This window comes from Marmota monax, unplaced genomic scaffold (genome assembly GCF_021218885.2).
Source record: "Marmota monax isolate L192 unplaced genomic scaffold, Marmota_monax_Labrador192_F-V1.1 WCK01_AAM20220418_F8-fsc00016, whole genome shotgun sequence".
Taxonomy (NCBI): Eukaryota; Metazoa; Chordata; class Mammalia; order Rodentia; family Sciuridae; genus Marmota; species Marmota monax.
The window spans coordinates 22,757,914-22,781,759 of record NW_026695209.1 but is presented as its reverse complement, the minus strand read 5'-3'; the positions used below and the strand labels follow the sequence as shown (position 1 = coordinate 22,781,759).

At 31.4% G+C, this 23,846-nt stretch overlaps 1 protein-coding gene across 1 annotated transcript in view; it reads right to left on the bottom strand.

Moving 5' to 3' along the window:
• Positions 1 to 23,846, bottom strand: part of Cadm2 (cell adhesion molecule 2) — a 397,408-nt gene that overhangs the window by 60,661 nt on the left and 312,901 nt on the right. The window lies entirely within an intron of this gene.

The window sequence follows — 23,846 nt, the reverse complement described above, 5'->3', positions numbered from 1 at the left end:
TTAAACCTTCTTTAGTGATTAGGATTTCTCTGCTTTTGAAATTGTTCTAGTTTTCATAGATTATATGATACCTTTTCTCTATCTCAACTTAGCATTAAATTAAGCTTCATATATGGTTGGTGGTTTTGGTTACATTTTAGGTAATAGAATGCATTGATGAGAGATTACATTTCATTTTTCAAAATTATATAGGATAGGAGAATGATTCCAAAATGAGTGATAATTTTTATGCACTTCAATCAGATATGTATAATATTCAGGTGTTCTGTGGAGGTGAAATAAAGATTTAGTGTTATTTATTATTTTGGGTATTGTTATGGTTTAGATAAATGAAGTATCTTACATAAGCTCATGAGTGAGATAATGCAAGAAAGTTTGAAGATGAAATTATTGGGTTATCAGAGTCTTAACCTAATCAGGGCATTAATTCCCTGATGGGGATTAACTGGGTGGTAAATGTAGGTAGGTAGGGTGTGGCTGGAGAAGATGGGTCATTGGGTGTGCCTTCAGGGTCTACATTTTGTCCTGGTGAGGAGAGCTGTCTCTCTCTCTCTGCTTCTTAGTGGGAATGTCCTGACCTGCTTTCTTCCACCACACTCTTCTGGCATGATGTCCTACCTTACCCCAGGCCTTGAGCAATGGAGCTGGCTGTTTATGGAATGAGACTTCTGAAATAGTGAGCCCCAAAATAAACTTTTCCTCCTCTAATCATTCTTATCAGGTCATTTGGTCACAGAAGCTAAAGAGTTGATTAAAACATGTAACTACTACAGATGACAATCAGTATCTTTCATGTGGCAGGTGTGAATGTCAAAAAGAGCTAAACCTCATTTTCACTTCTACTTTACAAGCTAAAAATGACCTTGACTGGGAAAGGTATTGATTTTTACATTTTGGTAAGCTGCCCTTTGGGATAACCCTTAATTTTGGAAAACAAAATTCATTCTCAAATTCAAAATCATCTCATATATGATGCTATAGAATGACATTAATTAGTATTTCATATATAATGAAGCTAGAACTTCCAAATGATGAATTACTTAGCCAGGTCAGCAAAATCTGCCTTCAATTTCGTGATCAGTGTTTCACTTTTTTCCTCTTTACTCTCTTTTGGCCCATTTGAGATAAATTTGCAGGAGGTATTCAATAGGAAGAAGATCAAGAGAATATCCATCTAAAATTCAGAATAATTTTTTTGAGGGTACAAAAGTGCCACAGTACTCTGTTATTTTTCCCACACAGGATGACATAAAATAGGACATAAAATTAAAAAGAATTAGTGAAACCAAATTTTTCTGTAGAAATTCAAACTTTCCTTTTGCTTGAAATTTCTGTATTCTTAAGGAGTATAAGATGAAAGTGTTTAGATTACCAGCCACAAGTAGTCTGATCACTTGCCCCCCCAAAATTTTTTGCCTATTTAAAAAGTCCCTATCTCTTTAACATCATTTATTAGTCAAAAGTGTGTCACAGGTTAGGCAACAAGAGATAAACCTGACAGCTGATGTAGTAGGGTAGTCTGCAAAGTCCTCCTCCATTGAAACACTGCAAGTATTTATTTGTCTTGGCTGCTAGGAGGGTCAGTTAAATGTGTTCCATGACTAATAGTTCACAGAATCTTTTAACATGCCAGAAGCAACCTACTAACATTTGACAATGTCATTTTATGCTTTCTTCTCTTCTTTTACTTGACCAAGAATTGCCTCAATTGCTGCTGGTTTTTATCTCACGGTTATTATTTTTACCCTGTATCTTTTCAGAAGTCTAGTCCAATGCACTTTGAATACAGGCAGAGTTTAAATAAACACTAATTAATTGATGAAATCTAGGACACAGTGAAGTTCCGCTTGCCCCTGGACCATCAGTGGATTTTGGGGAAAAGTACAACAGAAGGAAGTTCGGGGAACCAGAATCAAGAGGTCTGTTCATATTCTCAAGTTAGTAAGACCTGCTGCTATAGAAACATGACATTAAAGAAATTTCTGTAAAAGAAGGATCTTCAAATCACCCTACTCATGCTTTCAATGAGGTCTAAGTAGCTCCCAGGGAAGCACTATCAGAACCTCTGGTGAATCTTCACATATTACATGTTGGCCTATTCTTAAATGGAAAAACAGAAGAAAAAAAATCTAGACTGAAAACAACCTGTCTAGAAGGTCCTGAAATTCCATTTTATTCTCATGCATTAACCTCTAGCACAGGGAGAAATCAAACCATTCAACAGGTCAAGTGATGCTCCACAACTTCATCAGGTCAGACAGCTTATCTGTAGGTGAAGAAGGGATTGCTCATCTCACAGAATGACCTCTGTGCTGCTAAACTCTTGCCCTTTCCCTGACTCCGGCCACCATGGCAATTCAGTCATCAGAGAAGAAAGCCTTCCTCTGAAAGCTCTAGGCTATTGATTGACTTCTGTTACAGAACGCATTTTGACAGAGAAATGTCCTACATGAGTTTCTAAAAATGTATTAATCTTCCAGAAAAATAATGTTTTCAAAAATGTGTAAAAGTTGGGCATGAAAATGCTTCCTGAGAAATTACATGAATTATTGTTGAATCAAACATTAGGTACTGGAACAAGCATTGATCAAGAATTATTAAGAGCACAGTTACAAGTACAAACTATTTGACTGCCTCCAAAATCCTATTCATATCAACATACCAGGTGGCCTTCTGATTGTGGTGCTGGGCTAAGTGGTAAAAATAGATGAGGCAAGAGAGGACTCCTAGTTTTTTTTAGGAGTTAACAAGAGAGGAGGAAAAGAATGTTCAAGGCAGAGGAAAATGTGTGGCTCAGTCTGAAATATGCTTTGAGGAGAAAACCTTTACAGAAAGAGCCAGGAAGGGTGGTGGAGCATTGTCTATAGAGGACAATTACCATGTGTCAGAGAATTCTCAGAACAGGAGTTGTGACTAACTTGAGTTCAAAGATGACAGTGAGACATTGATGAGGTTTGGGTAGGTGTAAAATTCACGGCTGTCTCTTGGTGCTCTGTGAAGAATAGAAGGGAAGTAATACAATTGCAATTAAGAACGTTTAAGTAACTATTGCATAAATAGTCAGAAGCATATATAAGGGTTTCCTCTATATTTATTATCACTTTTCTAAGAATCAGCCGAGGTCCACTTTTTGAACAGGACAAAATTGAAGACTAATCTCCAGGGAAATGTTTAGATTTAATCCTGGGTTAAATACAACATTCATTCATGCATTCTATACCTCAGGACTATGGCATACTGTCAGTGTGGCATGCTCACTGTGAGCTGAGTCACCCCACAGTGATTTCACAAGTATGGTGTGGGATATTTTTGAAACTTGAGGAAAACACAATGACATTTGTTGAACACTACATCAATTAGTATCCAGTAATAGTTCAGGGTTTTGAAGTTACATCATACCAAACTCCTCCCAATGATATTACAACTTTGTGTGTCCGAATTTTAGGTTGTGTGTTTGTGATAAAAGACATTTAAGAGGACACCATAGCATAACCTTTGTTCCCCTATTTATGGAATCTTATTTAATTTGAAATTAAAATATAAAAATATAAACAGCTCTTTATTTTTGTTTTGTTTGTTGTTTTGTTTTGGGCAGCTTTTATCCATCCATCTACTATTCAACAACCATTATCTTCCATTCACAGTGGTACAGTTACAAAAGATATGAATATTGCTTATTATTATTACATTAGTTTTGTGGTGCTAGGGATTGAACCCAGGACCTTTCTTATGTATGCTAGGCTTGCACTCTTTCACTGAGCCACACCCCAACCCCTAATCATTCTTGACATAGCAAAGTATCTATAGTCTTCATGTTTCAAATTGGCTCATTTTATTTTGAATCTGGTTCAAAATACATACAAAAATATATTTGACATTAAAAATTTCCATTCTGATATTATGTATTTTCTTATAAAATTAGATAATTTGGCAACATTGGGTCCATAGTTTTTCTACATTGTGGGATTCAGTTGGGAATTCTTTGGTTGCTACATTCTAACAAATTTTCCTTTCTACATGGGTCCAGATTCTACTAATTTATTTTTTCTAACTGATCCCAGTAGTCATTTCAGTTTGTCTCTAATTTAGTGTGACAAAGGTTTTGAGTAGGGATTCATTATTTAAGATATGAAATCTTAAAGTGTTTATGTCACATCTGTACCTATGAGTGTACAGAGAATGGTGTTATTTCTACAGTTACAAATACTTTTTTGTGCTATTAATAGATAAGTTTTTTGAGATTATTACATATATAACCGACATTATCCAAAATACGTAACATTTATTATCTCATTACACTCACAGCAACATTATTATAATCACAGCAATTCTATGAAATAAGTGTTCTTAATTTTTAATTATGGATTTGTCAAGAACTGTGAATAATCTGAGACCACCCTGCTTGTAAGCTAAGTTTACTTTCCAAAATTTCATAGACATTTGACAGAGATATGAGGCTCTTGGTTGAGAGACAAAGGAATTTATTACTTGTATTTAGAAACTAGCATAAATATCAGTATTCATTGATGCCCTTTGCCCCCTCATTTCTCATGGGTAAAATAAGGAGTGGGCCAGGTAGACACTGCTACAAACAATAATTTTTCTTCGCAGCTGAAGAACCCTGTAGCTAAAGATCCCAAATATTTTATAATGGGCATCAAAAAAATCTGTCCCATATTTTCTATTTTCCCTGGAGGGAGACATCATCTTTTTTTTAAATGGAGCAGTGAATCTGTCTTCTTTCAAACAATGAGGATACAATCTCTATCTTCAAGGGTAATTTACTTAAAAAAAAAAAGAATGTTTCCTAGCTCAGTGAAGGACACCATCATCCGTTATATTTCATAAACCAGAAACTTGTGATATCTTCTGGTTCTTCAGTTCATGTAACTAGATGTTCAGAGAAATCGAGCATTTTCATGCCTATATTCATTATCCCACTTTCCTATGTGTAGTTCTATCACCCAAAACTATTATCTTTCAGGAGAACTACTTCAATAACTTCTTAAATTTTCTCTCATCAATTCGTCTTGCCCATCTCTTATACATTTCCCTGTAGCTATAAGTACAAAGATGGTTTTAGTATTATTTTTTAAAACCCATTAATTACTTTTAAGATAGGACCTCATGCGATTAAAATAAAGTATTTAAAGTTCTGCAGGAACTTATGCAACTTATTACCACATGCTTTCACATCATCCCTTCAAGGGCTTTTGAGCGGACAAATATTTTCATTTCAAGACTTTGTATTTTCTATTTTCTATCCCTGAACTGTTCTTTCCTCTTCCCCATTCTTCCACTCCCCAACTTCATGTTTTAACCACATCTCACCTGACAAAAGTCACTTACTTAAGAAGATCTCCCATAATGATCTCCTGGAACAAATCAGAGAACCCTGAACATATTTAAAACAGTATTTATCCCTTCTAGTCTCCCTAATACATTGATCATATCTATTTTGATAAATGTTCCTCTCACCAAAGTTTACTGTAATATCTGTTGGAAGTAAATAATAATTATTTATGGAATGATAAGAAAATCTTTCCCAGGAAATGCAAGTCCCTACTCTTTCCATTTGCACAACACTACTTTCTTAGATATTTTCCATGCCAACTTTCCATCCATCATGGAAATTACCTTCTTTGACTTCACAAAGAAAATATAGGTCATCAGGTCAAAACTCTGTTAATTCCTCTTCTTTTCTGAATACACATTTTTTTTTTGTTGGCAAACTGATCTCTATCCATTATTAAATTTGTGAAAGTAAAATTGATAGATTCCATAAGTAATAAATAAGGGATTTTAGCTTCATGAATAGGAAATATCAAAGAACAACTGGTAGGATTTTAGTTTAAGTCACAGATGGGTGCAATTTTTCAGAATAAAAGTCTATGACAGGTTAGAGTTTTAAGTGAAAAATGTTAAATTTTCCTCCTCAGTCTCATTTAACAGGGTCTGCCACCATGTGTCTGAGGTTCAGGCATGAATTCCACATTATCATAAAAACTTTGAGCTTCATATCTCCTTTTTAAACATTTTTTCAACCTCCTTTTTGTCCTAATGCTATTCTCACAATGTCCAAAGAAGCATAATTTAATACTACAAAATGCTGATTGGTTTTATGTTGCTATCTGTTTTGTATCTGTTCTTTTTCTTCTCAGACAACATTCTTGAAATAAAACATTGCACTAACTTCTTCTACATTTTAACTCCATTCACTTCTACGTTCTGTACTGGGACTTTTTTCAAATTATTTAATGAAAACTATGTTTTCCAAATTAATGAAATCCTCTCAAAATAAAAATCAAATAAGAGAACATTTTTCACGTTATTACACTTGGTGTTGGGAATTGTGAATCTTCTTTTAGATTTTAGGTATGCCTCATCCTAGACTCCTCGGACAACTTTATCTTTCAACTATCCTCACACCACCTTCATCATTCCTTTATAGATTTGTATTGTTCAACATGAGCCTTAGATTTTAAATACAGGGTTCACAATTTGCATTCTTTTCTTGATTTACACAGCTTATTAAAGTTATACTCTATGGCTTATCCTTCCTTCATCTATAGAAAAATCAATTTAAAAAAGTCTGTTTCTATCCTAGAAAATATATCCTGAATCTAGATTTTAATTAGGTACCTTCCCATGGATGTTACAAAGACATTTCAAACTCTACATACAAAAATTGAATACATCATTTTTCCATCTAAAAATTTTAACTCTTCTAGTTATTCTGGTGATTTGCACTAGTCTGAGACTCAAACTAAACATACTAGCAACCACTTTTTGGTTTCCCATTTATTAAACTAAAATCTCTTGCTTAATTAGTTATAGAATCTATCAATTTTATTTTCCCAAATATCTTGAAACTTTGCCCTTTTCTTCATGATTTTCACCAGTGTTTTTCTTCAAGCCCGCATTATTAACTATGCAGATTTCTTTAGTGGCTTCCTATCATATCTTTCTTCTTCAAACCTCCATTCATTTTACCATTTCAGAATGATTATTCAAAAGCCTAATATAACTTTTTATCATATTACTTAAATTATTTCTCATCATCTCCTAAATATACTCTGAACTTTTAAGTGTGACTTACCAAATTTCTTATAATTTACTCCTTCCTCCATGGAATACCTAGTTATTAAATCACTAACTACATAGATGAGTAGATAACACTTTATCATTCACTATTACTCCTCATTTATGTTTCCTTCTAACTGAATTTCTACTACTCTGTTTATATACTTTTTTCTGCTTTTTCCTTCTTCTTTTATGTTTCCAGCTCCAACATGTGTTTGAAGACATGTATATTGCTCATAAAAAATAGTATTCAAGGACCTAAAGAAATACATATTCAAATTGTAAATTTCATAAATTAGTTAATGTTTCAATAAAACCTAAGTTGTATGTTTTGAATCACAGTATAACAAGGGATATGTCATATGAAAATGAAACATATGCATGCCATGTGTACTTTTGATATTTTCTCACCTCCCCACCCAAGCATTTTTATTATGTTCACACTGTGTATAGCAGGTGATATTGCGCTAATAAAAATATTTTCTATAGGGCTGGGGTTATACTTCAGTGGTAGAGCGCTTGCCTAGCATCTGTGAGACACTGTGTTCGATCCTCAGTACCATATAAAAATAAATTTAAAGAAAGGTATTGGGTTTATCTACAACTTAAAAAAAATGTTTCCATAGCCAGGTACAGTGGTGCAAGCCTGTAACCCCAGAGACTTGGGAGGCTAAAGCAGAAGATCACAAGTTCCAGGACAGACTCAACAACTTAGTGAGAACCTCAACAACTTAGAAAGACCCTGTCTCAAAATAAATAAATAAAATAGACTAGTGATGTAGTTCAGTGGTAAAATAAAAACAAACTTCTATCAATATTCTCTTCTTCATATTCTATTAACTACAGTGGGCTTTCAAAGACTATGCCATGGAACCTTGTGACTATTTTAAGTCCTATCCCTATTAAAAGCCTAATCTGAAGTCATTTTGCAGACTTAGATGGCATTTTCATCTCATTTGTTAACAGCCAAAGGAATTTTCATAAAAGTGTGTAACTGCAAAACAACTCAAGGAGAAATGTGTAGAGAATGTGAAAATATTATCTTCTCTTCTTAACAGAACAGCAGAATTATATCAATGAATTCTAGCATTAATAGAATATTTAGGGAGTAAAAAATTAAATTAAGTAAATTTTAAAAATACACTTTTTAAAAGATTTTTTTTACTTATTTGGTATTTTCTTAGAATACAAACTTAACTCTCTTTCCAGCTTTAAAAAAATGTTTCCTGGCCAGTAGTAGTTAAAGAAAAGGTTATAAAATCAGACAATGATGAGAAATATATATATATTTATAGTACTTTACAACTTCTAAACATCTCCCACATACTTAACTACGTCCCTCAGTTGATAGACTATGAATAAATAGTCAAGGATATGATGTTAAAGTTCATGGTTTTAAACAAACCAATTTAACAAAAATTACATCATAGTTATGCAGATGATATAAAGAGCTTTCATTAAAGGCTTAAATTACTTCTTTGCTCAGGTAACTGTTTATGTTTCCTTATATTTTTTGTGTCTCATAGATTAAACTTTACAAGTGATTCCCTTAGTTTTTGAACACCTAAACCTTCAGGTGTAATTTAAACAAAATGCTTTCATTTTAAAGCCAAACTGCTTGGAAATATGAAAGTGATACCCTTGACCTTGAAGAGACTGCAGAGAAGTAGTTTACAGAAGACAAGGCAATTACAGCTCCTCACTGACCAATGTATCACTTAGCACTTCTGACAGTAAGATGAGGCTCTCAGGGCTAGGATGTGGGTAGGAGAGAAAGTTCCTAAACCAGGAAGAATGATCAAGAAATGTGAGGAGAGATTTTCAAAGATATTGAAATAGGGATCCTTTATCTTGTTTTAAGACTTTGTTAATGAATCACTAAAATTAAATGTTTAAGAAAAGCCACTAAAATTATTAATCCCAATAACTGGTTTTTTTAGATTTAAAAATGAGCTTTCAACCACATCAATAGGGGTATATAAATGAAACCATATAAAAAATCATATCTGTTGAATTTTGTGAAGATTAAATATAAAGTTTCTCTCGGAAAACTTGAGAACAATAAACTTTAACAAGGTCATGCCAGTTATCTGTGTATTCTTAGAAGCATATTAGCAAGACCTCTGTACATTTTTAGGTGATTCAACAAGGTATATGCATTGTTTTTCTTGATTTGATTTTCTAAATTGACTCTTGTGCTATAGAAAATAGAATTGTGTATTTGTGAGTTTTAGTTCTAAATTTACAACTATCTGTATAATTATTGGCAAATGAAGAAATGAAAAAAAAAATTAACATGGAAAAGCCCTTCCTGTTTTAATAAAAGATTCTAAGGAGTTTCAGTTTTTTAAAGTACATGAAAAGAATCATAAAACCACAAATTTTAATCCCCATGGTTCTATTTCATCATCCTAAAATTTTTTAGGTTAACAGAATCTTAAAACTATTTTCTTTCAAACACTCATCCCTTTTTTGACCCATCAAATCATGGAATAAAATTAGAACTAATCAGTTAATGTCTCTGCATATAAGAAAATAATACACATCATGGATAAATATGTAAGAAAAAGTGATTTAGAAAGGCATTTGTTTTAGACCTGTTACTGCGCCAGTGTAAATGGTCATAAATAGATCTTTTTGTTAAATCACATTTCTCACTTAGAATATGGGGAAAAGGGTAGGCTATGTGGCTTTAAAGATGGCTTCTATCACTCTAGCCTATCATGATTTTTACATTTCCAAATAAATGTAAAACCATCCAAGGATAATGTGGTAGGTAAACTTGACATTTGAGAATATAAAATAGTATGTTTAACATTCAAATTTTGGATATGGGCTGGGGATATAGCTCAGTTGATAGAGTGCTTGCCTTGCATGCACATAGTCCCTGAGTTCAATCCCTAGCACCAAAGGAAAAAAAAATTGGATAAACAAAATATTTATATATAAATATCAAATATTTAAAAAAATGAAATTTATATAAGAATTTATAAAAAGTAACAGTTTATCTCAAGACTACAAGGAATGATTTTTTCCTTCATTTTAATTAATATTTTTAAAATCATTTTTTCTGTAATGAATAATTGTCTAAAATGAAAAATATACAATTTTTTAATTACTACAAATTAAAATTTTATAAAATTTAACAAATGTTATATAAGTCCACCGAACCTTGACTGTACTTACATAATACCTCAAATATTTCATATAGTTCTTTAATGAAAGAATTTAAACATTTAATTTAAATTTAATAATTTGGTTTAAACTGAGTAAGTGGCTTCAAGGTCAATATATCAAAGATGAACATTAAATTGTACTCATTAATGGCACTGAATGATAAAGAAGTGTTTTGACATAAAAGTGGGGTCACTTGATTATTAACAAACCCAATTTAGTATAGCCTAATATATAGCTTCAACACATTTTTCAAATCACCCATATACAGCAGTGACAGAAAGTATTATTCATTACTTATTTTGATTCTTATAAAATCCTACATGTAAATTATAATCATCATTTTAAAAATGGGGCAGCTGGAGCTTAAAGTACAACTTGTTTATTATGTACCTCGAATCCAAACTAGATATTTTTGATCCTGAACACTATTTTCTATTTAGACATGTTAATGTCTGCTAATATTTGATAAGGAATATGACTTATAAAAAATAATACATCTGTTTAGTTTTCAACTCATTTTCTAACTGATCTGATTGAATCTATCAATGAGGAATTGCAATGAGTCTCTTTTCTCCTACTCTAAGCAGGGCAAAACTATATATCTACCTGACCAGGTGCTTCAGCTGGGTCTTAGAATTAAGCTGACATAAAACAGATTAGCAAGAGATAACTATACAGGTATTATTTTACATGTACGTAGAAGTCCTTACAAGGAAAAGAGGACTGGAATAAGTTGAAAAACCCAAATGCTTCTAAAATGAATTGAACAAAAATTGGTAATTGTGAAAAGGTAAGCCAAACATATATTAAGATGCTAAGGAAGATAAGAATTATTTTAACAAGGTGTGTTTGCACATATTTTTTCTTAGACTCACATCCCTGTTCTTAATGATAATATATATATATATATATATATATATATATATATATTATATATATATATTTAGAGAGAGAGAGAGAGAGAGAGAGAATTTGTTTTAATATTAGTTTTTATTTTTCGGCAGACACAACATCTTTGTTTGTATGTGGTGCTGAGGATCGAACCCAGGCCGCACGCATGCCAGACGAGCCAAGCGTGCTACCACTTGAGCCACATCCCCAGCCCCACATCCCTGTTCTTGATGACAGGAACTTTTTCTTCGCTAAGTGGAGGGTGTCTTTTATATGGGAGTTTTAGCTCCCTTCTCTGTTGATAGACTGTGACTTTTTCCTGGTTCAGGGAGAAATCAGAGGTCAGAGTGTTTGAACCTGCTGTTTCTGGAGTGTCTCAGCTCAACTTTTAGGACAAAATGGCATTTTTGAAGGTGGCATATTCTGCACCCACAGCTACTCATTTTAAATCATGACATATTTGCAAGTTTTAGATTTCAAAAAAGACTTACATGACTTTAAATGATGCTTATGTGGTTTGAATATTGCCCCTAAAATTCATGTGCTGAAAACTGGATCTTCAACATAAATGAATCCCCAATCCCTCCATAATTTGGGAGGTGGGCTTAACAAGGGGTGATTAGACTGTACCCTCATGAATGGATTAACTGGTTACTTGTCATGAGAGTGGGTATTATAAAAGTGAGTGCAGCCTCTCTTGCTCTCTCACCCTCTCTCTCCTTTCTACCTACCATGCCAGGATGACCCTGGAGGAAGGCTCTCACCAGAATCTAGTACCAGGCTCTAAGACATACCAGCCTTTATTTATGTATAGTATAAATAGATTAGTCTCAAGTATTGTAACAGCAGAAAATTGACAATGACAGATAGTCCAACTACTATACACTGTAGCCTTCACTTAACAATTTTCAGTTATTCTCATTGATATATATATAATTTATATATATATTTTATATATTATATATATAATTTATATATATATGTATATATATATATATATATATATATATATATATGTATATATATATATATAAATTTTATCCTGTACTGTTTAGATGGTTAGTTTTAAGATATTTATGAAAAATAATTTTGAAAGCTACTATTTATTGTGATCCTGGCATTGTTTCAAACAAGTTAATACATAAACATTTAATTTTTAAAATTGTATTTTAGGATTGATGCTATCATTACCTTTACTTCATAGATTTAGAAATTTATACTAAATAAATTAATAAAGATCATACTGCTTTTAGGCTTTTCAATAATTCTTAAAATAAAAAATAAGAACCAGAGTTAATAGAGTCCAGAAGCCATGCTTTTAACCATTTGTTCTCCAACCATTTTGATTCAATCAAAATGATCAGTATTAAATTCCAACAGCATAATATCATAATGTTTGCTTAACTTGTAGCTATAATGTGGTTTATCTGCAAGAGATAGGGACTCAGTTATAGAAATGTAAAAATGGACCATATATATTAATGCTATGAACATCACAGCTAGAACTCAATATTTATTTTACTATAATAATATGAGTGTGAAAGTTTTTAGATAGAGTATGTTTAGATATTTGGGACTGTGGAAAAAAGAAAAACAAGGGAAGGAAGTATACAAATGAAGCAATGGGAGAAGGGATGGGCATATTGCTGTGAAATAGTGACAAAAGGCACGCCTTGTGGTTGACAACCAATAATTCAGCTGTCATTTTTAAGTTTTACAGAATTTTCTAACATAAATTAGTTGAAATGTTGAATTATGCTAAAAAATTATTAAAATTATTCAAATGGTAAAAGGAATATTTGAAATAGGACCACAAGTTCTAATAGAAAAACCTAGAAACTATACTGATCCCTTAAGTGCTAATGGAGTCAGATGTACAAATTCTATTTCATAGAATTGAAGATTGAAAAATAACCTGGAATTCATGTACCTGAAGGAAACAGTGAGAAAGGAATTGCTTTGCCCAAGATCACATACTCAGATTCCAAATTGGGATGATGCAAATTATCTGTGCCCCCTGCAACTCTCACTATGAGTTCTGATGTGGAACTCATTGTTAATCCAGTGAATCAATAACTATACTCTTATATTGTGGTTTATGCTATTTTCGTTTAGTAAATGATAGTTTTGCTTTAAGAGATACTTTAAAATCTCCATATTTACTTTAAAAAATCTGTATTAAGTAGAAAAATCCAACTTTGATATGTTGCCAATTATTGGACAGAGAATTGAGAACTATAGCTATAAGGGTCTGCAGAACATTTGCTTAGCAGGTGCTAATTCCTAGTTTCAATCTTCAGCACACACACATTAAAAAAAAAAAGAAATATGAGGTAGTAAAATGAAGAGAAGGTTAGAAATTCCCTCTCATTTGCATAATCTTTTATTTTAATTTGAAGTTAAGATGAAATATATCTGAATTTAACTTGGGAAGATCAAGAGAAAGATATATGAAGATTTACTTTTTGGTTTCCCAAAACTGCATTTCAAGATATAGGCTCAATTTGAGTTAACTCTCAAGGGTGGTAGATAAAATACCAAAAGTATTGGGAAGTTGGTATATCATTCTTACTATTAAAAATAAAAAAAACAAAACAAAAGTTTTTCTAAAACTTTCACTCTGAACAAAACTCTTTGGCCTTTTAGTGGTAGAATGCTAGACACACAAACTGTAACAGATAAACAGATTCACTACCAACTGAAAGCAAGCTAAATTGTTTTTATTTTATGTTTCCTATCTGCCAATGTAACTGAATTAATAACACACATATGCTTTAGAAACATCAAAAGCAGATAAATCATGTTATATTATTAAGGACTGTGATTGCTGTTGCCAAAATCTTCACTCAAGAAAATGATTTTGCTTTCTGAAAAGCTATTATCTCAGGACTAAAAATTATTTGTCTATGTGACACTAAAATTCCTTAATGGAAAATTAATAGGACATATCTGAATCAGTTTATATTAACTTACTGCTATCTCATTTTTAGAACCTCCCCCGCCCCACCAGATAGCTAAGATTCTTCAAGGATTTACTCCAAATGAAAAGAAATAATTTGCTTCCACACTAGTAGATGGAGAAATTTTTAAGTGAGAAATCTCTCACTACTCAATGAATCGTATGCATATGCCTCACAAAAGATTCACATTTTTCCTCTTGGAAGTGGGTTATTAAAATGACAAAAATAGAATTTTCAGATTTATTTATATCTAATAACAAAAGCAACCAGATATCAAGTTTCATAATCAGCCCTCTGCCATCCAGAATGTTTGTCTTTTTCCAAGTATAGCCAGCAAAGGGAAATTATATGTTAAAGTGAATTGTAAGGTTGTCATTTACCACCATTACTATTTTCATTGCCAGTTTTCTATTATAGATTTGCAATATGTATGCCTATGAAAGAAATATAAAACTAAAAATAAAATCTGATATTTAACCACCTGTAAAGAGTTTGGACATGGAACATAACCCAAAGTCTAATGTCTGAAGGATTGGTCCCCAAAGCAGCCACATGCAGAGTTAAAGCTTTTAGGAAATGATTGGATCATGAGTTATCTATCCTCATCAGTGGATTAATCCATTTGATGGATAAATACTTTTAATGGACCACTGGGAGGTGGTGGAAACTATAGTTAGGGAGGCCTGTTTGAAGAAAGCAGGTCACCAGGGGCATGCCCTTGGGGATTATATCCTGTGCCTGGCCATTCTTCTCTTCCTTCTGCTTCCTGGCAGTGTGTTTTTCTGCCATGATGTTCTGCTTCATTTCAGGCTCAGGGCAATGGATTTGGCCAACTGTGGACACTCACCTCTGAAACCATAAACCAAAACAAACTTTTCTTCCTTTACGTTTTTACTGTCAGGTATTTTGGTCACAGTGATAAAAGGTTGACAAACATAACGCTCTGAAAGAACAACTAGGTAAAATATCCCAATTAGGTAAAATATTCCAAATGTCTCTACTCTTCATTCCAAGTTGGTCCTCATATCCATCCTTCATGCTTTGTGTTGTCTTTGTTAGCCTGGGTGCTGGCTTTACTACATTGCTTCAGTCAGATTCCTTTACTTCTGATTTTAAGAAAGACTCATTTAATAGAAAGATACTAGAAGCCAGAAGTAGAGGCCAGATATTTAATCTTCCTTCCTTCAGTGTCCTCATCTTGCTGAGATTCTTACACTTACTGTGTCCTTCCTTGATTACTGCCCTTTTCAAGCTATACCTTTCTGGCTCCAGTCCTGTCTTTGGTTAAAACAACCTGACTCACTTCCTTTAGCCCCATAGGCCTAATGTGGTAATAACATATGGCTCTAGCTAGTTTTCTTGTACTTCTCCATCTCTTACTAGTTCCAAAAACTTTTCTTATGCCTCTGGTAAAACTCTTTTTATTAAACTTTCTTTGGCTACTCCCTTTGAGACTTTCATCAGTTTTCTCCTAATATCTTGAAAAGCACACTGTGGAAGTAGAGGGTGTTTTAATCAATATTTAAATAATATGGTTTTATGGAAAAAATATTAAGACAATTACACCTTATCTATTCTAACCCAGACTACTGCAGGATAGCATTTCTTTTTTTTTATTATTATGAAATCTCTCTAAGATGTTATACTTGGTTCAACTACTTTTTAACAAATATATTTCTCAAAATAATTCCTCAAGATAGTTAATAGTTGCTTTCACTTGTGCCATTTAAACATTGATTGCTAAACATAATTTGCTTATTAGTGACTTGAATAAAATATCCATGGAAATATTTGAGTTTATATCTTTTTCCATGATGAAAAATGACTAGACTTAAATTACATACTTACATTTATTATACTCGACACTGTGATCATAATTCCATTTACACTAATGTAATTATTTAAACAATATTGGTTAAAGAAGTTTAATTTCTGTTCCCACTCACCTGTTAGCATTTATAGTAATGTTACTAATCCTGTCTTTTTTAACAATGCTAAACTTGAATTTATAACTGAAACTGCTACACATTGTTTGTTTCTACAGTTTTTGTTGTTGTGGTGGTGGTGGTGATGGTTTAAACCTGTTGACTTCCTGAGGCAATTTTATTTTTTAGGCATTTTTATCAATCATTTTATACGGGCATTTCTTTAAGAATCCGTGTTGTCAGATATTCAACATAAGCAGTTGTAATACTGATATTATTATAAATATTATATACATATTTCAGAAGCACTCAGAAAAATCTGTATTCTTGCCCTTGTAATCATCTTACACATACTTTGCAGCAAGTAGTTTTTAATTTTCTGGCCACTGATTAATTTAAATGACTATAGAAAGTGAGTAGAAGATTATTTGAATCTAGAGAAATAAGAAACTACTCTATTACTGAAGCAAGAGATGTTTTAAAATATTACAATTATCTAAGCACTTATTGCAATCCTTCAAACTCCCAAAAGTTAATAAATTGTATTAGACCCTTTTCAGAAGTCATGCTTTGTGGCATTTGGTCTTATTTATTGTCCTGGCTGAAAGTTCCAGCTAAAGCCAAGGTCACCTTCTATCCCAAAGTTGGTATAATTAGTATCAATTCACTGTTTCACCAAGCTTACATGGGAGGTTATTAACTGTGTTTCATGCAGAGTGTCAAAGAAGCAAGGGCAGTGCTGGCAATCTTTTCAGCTTCAAAGGCACAGCTCATAAATTTAATTCTTTGGTTAGGAAGAAAGGTAGTACCAGTTTAGTTTATTAATGAATTTTAAAATAATTTTATGGATGTTGTAGAAATATTTACAGATGTAGGCCACGCTTTTTAAACCTATAAGAGGATCAAGACACTAATATGTAGTTCATTTTAGTGTCAATATTTTCATGAGCAATGTGCTTTCTGAAATACAATCATTATGGCATAATTTTAATTTAATATTTATTTTCATATGCATATTCTGTAAGTATGAATTTAAAAAGATGGCAAGTATTTGTTTTAGTCATTCCTTTTATATATGAGAGATTATTTTGCAGGATATGTGTATGTATTATTAGATTCTATTAAATCTAGAATTATTACTATAAAAAAATCAGTGAGAATATGCCTAAATTTATGGAAGTAAAAAAATAAGTAGATTTACTTACTTAAAATAGCAAACTAATAAAATGAATATTACTGTTTAAATTGATACAAGCCAAAGAAATAAGTAAGCTTGAAATGCTTTAAAATGTTTGAGGTTTTATTACACAAATCATAAGAGTACCTTTGGAAAATAAAATAGAGCATATATGTTTTACTTCTCTTAATACATGGTTATCAGAAAAAAATGATTATACGTTTCCCACAAATATTTATTAAATGCTTCAAACAAACTGGAAAATGTTTAAAGACTTAAAAGTTGTACATAGTACAATTTTATGTGTCAGAAGTAAATGTTCCATTTAGTTTTGGAAATGATTATATATAACCAGTGATATGTATTCCTATTCCAGATAAGGTCTACTACAATCAAAAGAATAATTTTAACATTTTATGCTAACATGGAATAAGTTAACCTGGCACATTGGACCTGGTCCCTCAGACAGTACTTTTACCAACATCCAGCCTGTAGCCATTAACTCCATAAGCACCAACAATATGGTAGTTTAAGCAAGGTTTAAAGTGTCTCCAACTATACAACATTTATACTGCTTGTTCCTTCCAAGTAAGTATATTTAGTACCCTTTTTCCTATTAGGAATTATGTTTCACATGTTTAATTTTAAAAACTAGTCAACTTGATGCATTTGTTGTTTCTAAAAAAGACTAATAGATATTTCACTACATTTATAGCCTAACTATAGAAACCTGTCTTTTGCCGATAAGCAGGTTTCTATACACAGACCATCTGGATACTGAATTATTACTTAATTTTTGTCAAGTGAAAAAAAAGCCCAACATATTGACACTTAATTTTTAAAAGCTCACAACACCATGCAAATTGTGTTTTATTACCACCAATAAAACTAGAAACATTTTTAATAGCTAAACACTCATAATAAAAGCTCATAAACAACTTCTTGATTTGCACACTTTGGGATTTAACTGTGTCAAGATGATATATTCTTGACATTCCAAATGTTTTATTTGAGTGCATTTCTAGAGACTAACTTAGAAATAAAATGATTTTACTCTATTCACTTTTTGTTGTTGCTGGATTTCTCTTTTCTTTTACTGAGAAACATTTCTGATAAATGTTTATCTCTATGTGTTCTATTTTTAAAAATATTTAAAACAAAGAAACAGCAGATGTATTTATGAACCAATCATATATACATATACACATATATGTGTGTAGATATGTATATATGTATATGTATATGATTGAGGATAGAAGTTCAGGCCAAATCATTATTACTTTTAAATCTGATTTAATTAAATAAATACATCAGACACTAGTTTCAACTACATATTTGTTATTTTGTATTTATTTTACTTTAGCCTATTTTATTTTGAAGTCAGGGAAATGAAACAATTGAGGTAGAGAATTTGCACACAAATAATACTCTTTCATGATCCACATTTTAGGCAACTGTGGTTCATTAAAAACACCTACATAAAATATGGCTGCAGTTTTATCATTCATTTCAACATCTCTATGCTCAGCCATTTTGACTGTTTTACATATCACTAAGACTAATATTTTCTTCAAAAAGACTTTGAGAGGAAAAGTAGTTATTTAGTGAGATCTTTAAGAATTTAATATTTTGGTATTATACTTTTATAAATGGTTCTCTAAATTAACCTACATTTAAATAATTACATTTTATGATTCACATAAATTGAAAATACAATTGAAGCATATGGGTCTATAATTTCTAGATTGGAACTATGTTCATTCTAGAAGTATGTTAAAGTTTATTTTATTTTACAAAGAATAATTTAAAATGTTTTACTTCATATTATATTTTTAAACATACATAACAACGTTAGTGCTAATATCTGAATATTTATGTCCCCTTAAAATTCACATGTGAATATCCTAACACTCAAGATAATGAACTTAAGAGGCAGAACTCTGGGGAAATATTAGCTCATCAAGATGGAGATCTCATGCTTGGGATTAGTGTCTTATTCAAGAGTCCTCATTGGGCTGCTTTGAACATTCTATCTGCTGTGAACACAAGGTAGAAGTTGCGGTCTATGAGGAAAAACCTTGCACCAGACACCGGATCTGCCTTGCTTTGAACTTGTGAGTGGCTTCCAGGACTGTGAAAAATAAATATTTATTTCTTAAAAGCCACCCTACTTATGATATTTTTGCTACAGCAGCCCAAATGGACTAAACCACTAATGTGCATTTAAATCATGAATGAGTATGCATTTTTAATTTATCTTTTAGTTTAATAAACATATCTCTGGTTCTAGACAGTTTGATAATTTAAAAGTTTTCTTAATTCAAAAAGAAATCCCCCCCTTTTTTTGCAGCACCCCTGTTATCAACTAAGGTTCTATTGCAATCATTCTCATTATAATTTAAAAGTTGGTTAATATTATTGGGCAAATGATAAAAAATAATTTTATTAATTCAAAGTCTGATGTAAAACCCAATCTAGATTTGAGCCAATAATCAATTTTGATGTTTACATACGTTATATAAACAATTTCATCACTGTTTTTAGCATTTTTCCTCCTCTTAACATGTTGAAATATATGAAGCTATAATTTAAGTTATTGGAAAAAACTATCATTCCATTAATTATATGATATACTTTAATGTTAACATCTTTGTTTACTAAAATGAATTGAGCAATCAAACCTGTCATGTATTGAGTACTGGTAATCTTTTTCAAAACTCCAAGCTCACATGTTACATAATAAATTGGTAAGTTTGGCCTTATTCTATTTCTGTACATGGGTTGTACAATTCTGCTCAATGTCACCTCCAGAGGTAGGTAGCAAACTACAATCTAATACAGCATATATACTGCTAAATTGAGTACATTTTATAACAAACAGTTGAGTCTCAGCCAATTACAGCAGGGGAGCTTCATCCAATCACAGGTCACCAACTGATTGGCTCACATTCATATAAGCAAATGCCTCCACACTCTTTACCCATTCAAGATAAATGTTGATAACAGCTAATGAGGTTCTTTCTTTATGTCTGTTCCCTTTCTCTGGCTATTAACATAACCTGCAGATGTGGTGGGTGGGGAATTCTGAAACAACTTCTCTCCTTAATGCTGCTCAGTTCCAATACTTTTCTTGTTCAAATAAATTTCTTAAATTTAATTCATCTCAGATATTTCTCCAACATATCCAATTCTCAAGACAACCCTGGGAATTACATGTGTCTTGTTTCCTTGATGAAGATTCCAAGGCTCAATTTGGGTGGTTTTCCAAGATAAATCTCTTAAAAAGAAGAACCAAACTTCATACTCAAAGATATCCCCAGAGCTTACTTATTCTCTGCCTTTGCCATAACTGCTCAAATTGATTGACTTTGCTATGTTTTAACACCCTTCTTTGTAACACGATATACTGGTAATTGCCTGCTTTTTCCCATATAGTTGAAACTCTTCTTCCTCCTAAAAAGGATGCATTTTAAACAGATTGAAGAGGTGTTCAAAATCTCAATCAAGGTCATGGCTTTGCTGATTTGAGTGCAGTTTCTTTTGCTGTATTTCTTCTTGACTTCTTATATAGCAACAGCTGTGATTCTTTACATTTATTTTAAATTGGATGTTTATTATATCTAGGATAAAAAATTCAGCAATAATAGGAATTCTGAAAGGATAAATGCAGATATTAACAGTGATTCATGTGATCATTTATTAAATAGAAAAGATAAATGTTACAGTTTATGAAATTTAAAGAAATGACATTTAAACATAATTAAATAAAATATATTTAGCATATTTAAAATTATTGAATGAGAAAAAAGGATGAAATAAACTAACAAGAAATTTTGCAGCCTGAAAATATCCTTTCTCTATAGTTTTCAGTTTTTCCCAGGCAACATATTGTGTTCCCTTTTGGTCATAATTTTAAAGCATCATTCATAAATTTTAAATAAATATATTCTGTTCAAATATAAATGCTTCTAATTTAAAAGATAATATACAAAAAATGGAGTATCATGTAACTTAAAAAGCATAGAATGTGGGAAATTGTGGCACACAACTATAATACCAGTGGCTTAAGAGGCTGAGGCAGGAGGATCGCAAATGCAGAGCCAGCCTCAACTACTTAGCAAGGCCCTCAGCAACTTAGTGAGACATTTCCTCAAAATAAAAACCAAAGAGGAGTGGTATGTGACTCAATTGTAAAGTGCACCAGGGAAGTGTAATCCCCAATACAAAAAAAAGGATTGAGTACAAAATTGTCATCAATGTGTATGTACTGAATGAACCTTCCATCCTCAAATATAAACCAAAATATTAATGATGGTGACATTGGTGACCTCTCTAACTCCCAGATGTTGGTTAAAGATAGAAGGAAAAAAATAGATATTAGGTTAACATAAAAATTTGTGCTAGGATTTTCCTCTCTCTCTCTCTCTCTCTCTCTCTCTCTCTCTGTGTGTGTATGTATGTATGTATGTATGTGTGTATATATATATATATATATATATATATATATATATATATATATCCTATGAATTTCTTAGCTTACAAATACTTTATTTTGACATATCATGAAGTTATTTTAAATCATATTGTTTTTCAAAATTTAAGTTAAAAATTAGGGTATTGTGTGTGTGTGTGTGTATGCACACAAGCATGTATGTGTGCATGTCATTGTTGAAGTTTATTTGTATGCTTTGAGAGTAAGATCAATTCAATACTTTCAGTACTTTTAATACTACTGCAAAACAAAAAACAATCTCAAGAAACTTGGAAAAATTATATTTACCTGAAAAGGTAAAAAATAGGTTTGAGTTTTACAAGATTATTTTAAATGCAATAAATTCCACTTATCATTTGTGTGTTGAACAGAATAGAATGTTAACTTCACTATGAAAAAGAATATTTTTCTCTTCAGTCCATAATAATGTGCATGTATACAGTGTATATATATATATATATATATATATATATATATATATAATATCACAAATACATGTATGTATATGTATGTATACACACACACACACACACACATACACATAATTATACTTCAGTGGATCACAGGATATTCATAAGATTTCTCCACAACAAACACAATAGTATTCACTATAGAGTAAGCCAAACACTGTTTAGATGGAAATGTTTTAACTTAATCACTAGTGGTTTTTATTACAATAAGTAATTTCCAAAATTTGGGGGCTTGATATACTGCCAAACATATAATAGATAATCAATAACTACTTTTTGAAAAAGGAAGGAATAATTGATTATATAATTCCTGTCTAAATATACCACTTTAAATGTAAGTTAAGTCAATGTGCCTCTCTTTTCTATCAGTATTTTGTTGACATAGTTAGAACTGAATATCAGAGATTTTGTTAATATGCAACAATTAAATTTTATTTAAAATGCTATTTGTAAAAATCTTTGCAGAATATCACACATTAAAGAAAAGCCGTATGTTATATCTTTCATTTTATATTAAACTATACAATATTTGTTACCTGTTTTCTTCATTTTTATTAGGTCTTTTCTCTCAATTTGTATATAAGTGACATTAGAAGGATCTTTAAACTCTTCCCACTTGTAGATTTAATGCCAACAAACTCCAAAAACAGTACAAAATAAACAGCAGTATTTAAGACATTCTTTTTGCTAATGCCATCAAACTTATTTTGTTACCAATTTTCTATATCATATAATATAGTTGACATTATTGTTAAAAATTGACAATGATCAGGCATTAAAATGTATTTTTCTGGAACAATAGAAAGACTATTAAAATTGTTGTAAAAGGTAAAAACTCAATTTAATATCAAGAATTAATAAAAATCCCAAACAAAACAGTTTAACTGATCAATCTTCACAAATAATGAAAATAATAGTAAACATGTCCTTAGTAAACTTAACTGCATATAATAATGTAAACTCTTCATTAATTTTAAGTTAAATTGTTAACACATATTAGTATAGCCAGCATGACACAAAACACATATAAGTAGGAAAAAGACAGAAATAAATCTGACAAATTCTCCCTGAGCATTGTTTATGCAGAAAGTAAGTTAAAGTATGTTTTTCTATAATGCCTTTAAAATTACTTTTATTTCTTCATTCTCTACTAAACACTTAGTGACTGCTCAGGAATGCTTTTTAGATTTCTTAACCATAATGCAAGTATTTATTTTGCCTTAAAGAACATATTTATTTCTTTAAAGTTGCTTTCCTTGTTTTTAAAATAAAAATGTTTATTTTTATACTGATACCAGATATTAATTATGGAGTCAAATATGAATTCCTATTATCCGGAAAACCCCAAAATATTCACCTTTAGAACATTCTATTAGTGGAAAAAGCAGTTCCACTTAGCACTTCACTTTAGGATGACACATGTTGAATATTTACTCCTAAGTTCTATGAGGTGAATAGTACAAGAAGAACATGGACCATATCCCTTTGAGAACAAATTCAACACTAGATTTTTTAATCTAGGGAAAGAGAAGCAGCAAGCTAATAATATAAAACTAGTAATTTCAAAAGCAAAAGCTACCTCTGTATTCTTGAACATATTATTCCTTGACATTTCAAAGCAAGGCAAGAACTGTGTTCCATGTTTACATTTTAAATTTGTTCAACATTGTA